Here is a 7,233-nt window from a genome sequence, read left to right on the forward strand (position 1 = left end):
GAGAAAGGGGTGTGGCGCAAGTGCTCCATGGGCTGCTTCTAGCAACCAAGATTCCACAGGGCGGCCAGCACCTGTTCTGGTGCTTCCTTGGCCTCCAGTGCTAGTGCTCTGAATCTGTTGCCATGCGATGGAGAGAGCATCGGCTGTGCTTCTGGTCAGCCCAGACACATGCTTGGCAGTGGAATGAAGCTAGCATGCACATCTCTGTCTGCTAGTGTGGGTAAACTCCTCTGGACAGAGGAGAGCTTTGAGAGCAGTAGGCCTGGTCTACACTACAAAGTCAGGCCAACATAAGCTGCTTTAGGTCAAACTAGTGGCCATGTGTCTACACTGAAATTTGTCTCCCACCGATGTAAGGGCCCATTATGCCACCACCCCGAGCGGTGTAGAGCCATGGTTGATGTATGGAGGTCGATGCAGAGCACGTGTAGACACTCCTTTACTTATTTCAACCCTAACAGTCCTCCAGCCACTGTCCCACAATGCCTGACACTGACCACTCTGGTCACGATTGTGAGCTCCACTGCACAGGGGCCACGTAGACCAGAAGCCGCCTCCCTCTTTAAAATGCCTGTGAATTTTTGAAATGCTGCCATTTCTATAGCTGGTTCAGCACTGAGCCCATGGAGCCTCTTCTCCCCACAGACCCAGGACATGCAATATCTCCGGTCTACTCCAGGCCGGAGTGTGACAGCTGCATCATGCTTTGGAGACATGGCTCAGTGTCATGAGCACTGAGGGACAGACGTAAGGGCTTGTCTACACTTAAAACATAGCATCTGTCCCACTGTAGCACTTCAGGGAAGACACTACCTATGCTGAGAGGCGGGCTTCTCCCATCGGCGTAGGCAATCCACCTCCCTGAGAGGTCGACCTAGTGCTGTCTACACCAGGGGTTAGGTCAGTTTAACTGTATCGCTCGGGGGGGGGTGGATTTTTCACACCTCTGAGTGATGTAGTTATACTGACCTAATTTCCTAGTGTAGACCTGGCCTGAGTCAGGGGCTACCATGTTTATCCATATCCCCAGTGTGACGGAGGTTCTAGCATTGAGGTTGCTCCTTACCTGAGAAGCAGTCACTGTAGCTCTATACCCGAGGGTTCACTGGAGGGGGAAGTGTGACACAGGTCCTTTCGCCAGATGATTTCTGTCTTCCTACCCCATTGTCTCGGCTCACCTTGGGAGAGCAAGTTGTGAGAGCAAAAGTCATTTCCCATCCAATTGCAGGTGATTGTCCGCCCCCAGCTTGTACATTAGAATTTAAAAGGCTGCAGTCTCATGGACAAAACCTCCTGCACTCCAGGGAGAGGCACAGAGATTAAAAGGAGAGGAGCTTCCTGTGTGGGTGGAGGGGGAGAGGAAACAACTTTTATGCTGTAACCTCTATCCTTAAGTGTTGTAGGGACTGTAGGGTTCATAGACACAGCCAAGCTGACCAGAACTCAGTGGAAATTTACGAGCACAGCGTGTTCAGGAGTGGAAATTTCCCATCTTTGGGGCAGGACAGACAAGATACAGTCTCCGCAATCCAAGGGCCTAACCCCATTAAGGCAGTTTGTCCTAACGTAACTACACCTGTTCCCCCCCAATTTGGCAAGCAGATTCTAGGCTGTTGGGATTTGATTTCATTCCACACCCAGTCCAGGGTTAACAGGGAACCCACAGTCTCCACAAGGCTGGCCCTGATTGGAATCCCAGAGTCCCTGCTAGATCCTAGCCCCATTTAGTTTGCACATTCAGTCAGATGTTGCCGCCGTCAGATGTCCCTGTCGGCTGGTGCTACAATTCACAGTTATGTGACCTTCTCTGCAGCTAATAAGATTTAGTCTGAGCTTTAGATTGATCAGGACTGAGTCACTGTGACAGTTCCTTCACCGGACTCACTGCATCCTCCCATTCACAATCCTGCAAACCACCTGACATTCCAGGCCCGTGAAATTCCTCTCTCTGTTCTGTTCTCACGGGATGGAGCAGAGCAATAGGTCAAAGCAACTGACATGGTTAGTGCTGACACTAAAAGTATTGCCTTGCCCACCCATGGGGCAGTTCTGTCACTTCCTGTTGGAGCTTTGCGGGCTCTCAGTCCTGACATACAGATTTCAAGGCCAGAAGGGACCATTGTGATCAAGTAGTCTGACCTCCTGTGTAACACAGGCCAGAGACGTGCCCCACAGTAATTCTCATCTGAGCTGGGGCTTTGAAACGCCAGGTTCACCAAATCACGGGAATCTGGGATGGCAAAGACCTAGCCAGTTCCATCTATCATATTCCCCTGGGGTCTGGGAAAACCAGAGACTGTACACTGGTAAAGCATTGTTACTAATTCTTCCTGTCATTATTAATGTCTCTGACTCTCCATCCAGCAGGCTCTCACCCAAGTATCACTCCGAGTCACTGCATGCACTACGGCCTCCTCACATCCCAGTGCTCTCTGGGATGGAGAGGGGCAAGACCAGAGGAACCTGCTACCTACCCTGGCTGTAGCACTTCCGTTTAGATGCTACCTTCTCCAATGGGAGGGACTATCCCCCATCGGTGTAGGGGATCCCCCACCTCACCAGGCTCTGTTTACAGAAGGACTTAGATCAGCTGGACTACGCCGCTCAGGGCTGTAGATTTTTAAACTGATTCATCTTCTAGTGTAGATAAGGCCACAGTGATTTTCTAGGTGCCTAAGATTTAGGTGTGGCAATGCTGAGTGACACCACAGTGAAGTCTCTTTGTGAACCTAGCCTGGACGAGGGCCTGGTCTACAATACAAAGCTAGGTAGACGCAAGGCAGCGTACGTCGACCCAGTTGTGCACGTGTCTACACTGAGATTTGTCTCCCACTGACATAAACACCCCGTTACGCTTTCTTAATAATACCACCTCCTTGCGTGGCGCAGAGTCACAGCTGATGTAATTAGGTCGAGGCAGTGTGAATGCAGACCCACTGCATTACTTACGTCGACCCTAACTGTCCTCCAGCAGGTGTCCCACAATGCTCCACACTGACTGCTCTGGTCAGCCCTGTGAACTCCGCTGTCCAGGGGTCGCAGAGGCTGGAAGCCCCTCCTCCCCTTTAAAGCCCCTGAATGTTTGAAATTCCTTTTCCTCATTGCCACACCTGGCAGCTCTCCATTGTTGCGTGGAGCTGCCCAGCTGACCATGCTGGCTACACATCCTTTGGAGTACAGAGGAGGTACTGGATCTCCTGGGCCTGTGGGGAGAAGATGCTGCGCAGGCAGAGCTCCGAACCACCTGCAGAAATGTGGACATCTACAGGCTACGACAGGGACCAGCAGCAGTGCAGGGTGAAAGCCAAGGAGCTGCAGCAGGCAGACCAGAAGGCCAGGGAGGCCAACAATCAATTTGGTGCTGAGCTGCAGACCTGCTGCTTTTTCAAAGAGCCACATGTTCTACTCAGTGGAGACACCACCACCCACAGCACCGTGCATACCTCTGAGGAGCCAGTCACAGGACCCTGCCGTGAACAGTGAGGAGGAGGAGAATGGGAGACGGGCGACCAGGAGATCCAGCTGTGCAGTGAGTCAGGACCTGGTTTTGACTCCACCGCAGCCCAGTCAGTCCTGGCAGCCGAGCATGGGCAAGCCCGATGCAGGGGAAGGAACCTCCGATAAGTGTGCAGTTTAATTTTAAATTACAGGGATGGCAAAGTAGCAGGCCACATCGTTTGATTGATCGTTAATTTACTCGTGCTAGAAGAGGCAGTGGCACAACCAAGAGAGGTAGAGTTGCTATCTGCTTTTCAGTCTCCTGTAGAGTTCGGCAGGGGTGGCCATCCAGAGCCATTTGTTTATGTACACAGGGATGTCCCTTGAATCCTCCTGAGAGATCTCAATGAAGCTTCCGTGGAGGTTCTCTGCAATCCTCGGCTGACGGTTTCTAGGGAGGGCAGCTTTATTTCTTCCTTCGTGGCAGGATACTTGGCCACACCGCTCAGTGATAACTTCAGCAGTGCCTGCTGCAGTTCTTGCAGTACAGGCTACCAGCATATGGGCCCAGGCAGCTTTGGGATGCCAGCAGCAGCTGTGCTCTTTCTGCCTGTTACCCGCAGGAGTGAGATAGGAGCTGAAATCACCACCACCTGTGGAAAACGGTGCCAGTATTCAGTGCCATTGCCCTATGCTACTAGACTCATGCAACCAAGCAATTCCCTCCTCATTTCCCCAACCCCTGGTGGGCCGCAGTCACCATGACCAGTAGCGTAGCTAGTGGGATGCAGGGGAAGAAGCCGCTTCCCCTCAGCACATTTTCAAAAAGTGGCACCTGCCGGGCCAGCACTGGCAGCAGCACGGCCAGAGGAGCGAGGGGACCGGCTCCTCAGCCATCGCAGCCCACGCTCAGCACGGCCCCAACATTGCTGCAGCCACCTCCTGCGGCGGGATCAGGGCTCAGCCACCAAGCGCTCCCCGCCCCTTGCTAATGCGGCTGGCGGGGGGAGGTGGGAGGAAGGCGAAAGGGCCCCTGCACCTTTAAGGCTGCCTGGCTGGCGAGCCCCACGTGGAGCGCACCGAGCACCGGGAGCAGGCCGGAGACAGGCGGTGGCGCAGGACGGAAGGTGAGCGGCAGGGGTCCAGTGCCTTGCACTGGGGGGTCCGGGTGAGGGGCTCCTCGGGGCTGGGCCCGCAGGGCAGGGGCGCAGGCTGTGCTGTCTGGATGGGGGACCCTGGTGTGGAGCAGGAGCCTGGAGCTCGTGGCGGGGGGGACGGGACCCCATGGGTGGGTCCGGGTGGCACAGCCCAGTGAGGAACACCTGCAGAGCGCGCTGGGCAGGAGAGACTCTCCCAGGACCGTGGGAGGACAGGGGTATCCGCACCCCTGGGAAGCCCGCAGGAGTCCTGAGCCGGGCCCCGGGGTTAATCTAGGGGGGAAATGGGAGGAGCCAGGGGGCGTGGCCAGAGGAGGAGCCAAGCGGGGCTCCTTTTTTATGTTTGCTCCCCCTACACTTAGAACCTGGCTACGCCACTGACCATGACTGGTGCTGTGACTGGTGCCGGGCACAAGCAATTCCAAGCAGAAGAGAGAATATAGTGCTTAATACTTTAGGGGAGTGAGTTCAGCATCTGAAGTTTCGCTTTCCATTGTGAATACACTGACAGTGGTACCGCTGTGTGTTTTATCTGCAGATTGCCATTGTGGCCTTCAAGGTCTCCCCTTCCGCACCTGTGGAACACCTGAGCCAGATAAGGAGGAGAAAGAAGAGGATTCATGGAGTCACAGACAGTCCCCTTGGGCTTTCCAGTCTATCTTGTCCCCCAGGCAAGCTGGACTTGGTGATAAATGGTCACTTACACCAAAAATCACAAAATATTCACATTGCTCCCAGTCCCAAGAGACCAGTCACTTACCCCAAGTCAGTTTGTACCTTAGATCTCACACCAAAACCAATGCTGGTCACCAATGAATTAAGGATTTATTCACTAGGAAAAAGAAATGAGAGAGTTATTTACAGGTTAAAGCAGGCGACATAGATACAAAGTCTATGGTTCCAAAACTTGACAGAGATGTTGTCATCTGTCAGCAGTGAATGTCTTTTCAGGGCTAACCCAGGGTGACCCTGGAGATCTTTGGTTTTTGTTTCGTACCTCCAGCCCTTCTAAGAGTCCAAACAACAAAGAGATGAACAATCTTCATGTCAGCTGGTTTTATTTTCCTCGTCCAGCATTCAAACTGATGGAAGGAGCCTTCTGCATGTACTTCTCCATGCATGCATGGGGCAATGAACAAAACTTGTATTCTACAATGGCCCACTTACATTTGATCATCCTCCTGGATGGGCGAGTGGAGCCACTCTTCACATCTGAGTTCCTATGTTCAGAGCAGGCATTTTTACAATTATAAAACAAACATATTTTACCTTATGGCATGGAATACAGCCATTACAAGTAACATTGATGCATGTGGCAGCTTGCAAGCATTTTATAGCGTGTAAACACATCCTTACAAGTGTAACACCTATCTTGATCAATATTAACAGATAGGTGAGCTGGTCTGGTTTCTAGCTATGAATTTGTCAGTGCTCGGCTCATGCCTACAGACTTGGCAAGAGAAGGCATGTGGTTTACCTGCATCACAACCCCCCTCAATATTCAACTTAAAATCAAGGGTCACTGCACTACCCCTACCACTCCACCCGGAGGACATTAAAGACAATCACCGCTTCACATACTCTGACCTGTGAAAGCCATCATTGGCGTATGTGAGGCTGAAAAGGGCATGAATGTTCTTTCCCCTTCATAAGTTCTGTTCTCTTAATTTATTAAGTTTTATTACATTTTACATGTATTTGTTTTTAAATTTCCCAGGTTTTTCTTTCTGAGATTTTGTAACAGAATAAAATTCTATTATTTGGAACACAGTTTCTTTATTCGTTCACAACATATGCTGGCTGGTGCTCAGCAGTTCTGAACGCAACCAATTACCTATTACTGCACCGAGTCACACAACTCATAAAATCATTCACAAACAAAACGAATGGGTGCATTGACGATGTTAAATTCCTACATATACAGCAATTGCCACATGATTCACACCTGGTCACAAAAGAGCAGGGTCAGATAGAGTACACTACAGAAACACACACTACTCAGGGTCACTATTGAAATGGTCTTTTAAAGCCTCTCTGAGATGTATAGCTCCACACTGAGGTCTTCTAATAGCCCTTGTATCTAGCTGTTCAAATTCAGTAGAGAGCTGTTCCACCTCCACTCTCCACCCCTGCGAAAACTTCTCCTGCATCACAGATATTATGCAGGACACAGCAGGCACCTATAACCACTGGGATATTTTTCTCACTGAGGTCCAATCTTGTGAGTAAACACCAGTGGCACATCCAACCGTCATTCTGAGCCAGCAGCTGGAGCGCTTCTTGGTGCTGTCGAGATGGGCAGTGAATGGCTTCATAAGCCAGAGGGGGAAAGGGTAGGCTGGGTCACCCAAGATCACCATTGGCATTTCAACGTTGCCAGTGGTAATCCATCGGTCAGGAAGGAAAATCCCTGCTTGTAGCTGTCTGAACAGTCCTGTGTTCTTAAAGATGTGAGTGGGTGGGTGACCAGCCCACACTGATGTCAGTGAGGCGTCCCCAGTGATCCACCAGTGCTTGCAAATCCATAGAAAAGGAGCCCTTTCTGTTGATGTACTCTGTGGCAAAGTGCTCTGGGGCCAAAATAGGGATATGCGTGCCGTCTATCGCTCCACCATGCTTCGGGAACCCCATCGCACTA

At 51.5% G+C, this 7,233-nt stretch overlaps 1 long non-coding RNA gene across 1 annotated transcript; it reads right to left on the reverse strand.

Annotated features, from left to right (window-relative positions):
- Positions 1-929: 929 nt before the first annotated feature.
- Positions 930-6,386, reverse strand: LOC123349314. The gene is made up of 3 exons (XR_006573456.1): positions 4,978-6,386; positions 2,950-4,091; positions 930-1,178 (listed from the first exon to the last, which is right to left on the reverse strand). It is a non-coding gene; the product is annotated as an uncharacterized LOC123349314 (long non-coding RNA).
- Between the last annotated feature and the right edge of the window lie 847 nt (positions 6,387-7,233).

The sequence above is a fragment of the Mauremys mutica genome, chromosome 14 (genome assembly GCF_020497125.1).
Source record: "Mauremys mutica isolate MM-2020 ecotype Southern chromosome 14, ASM2049712v1, whole genome shotgun sequence".
Classification (NCBI taxonomy): Eukaryota; Metazoa; Chordata; order Testudines; family Geoemydidae; genus Mauremys; species Mauremys mutica.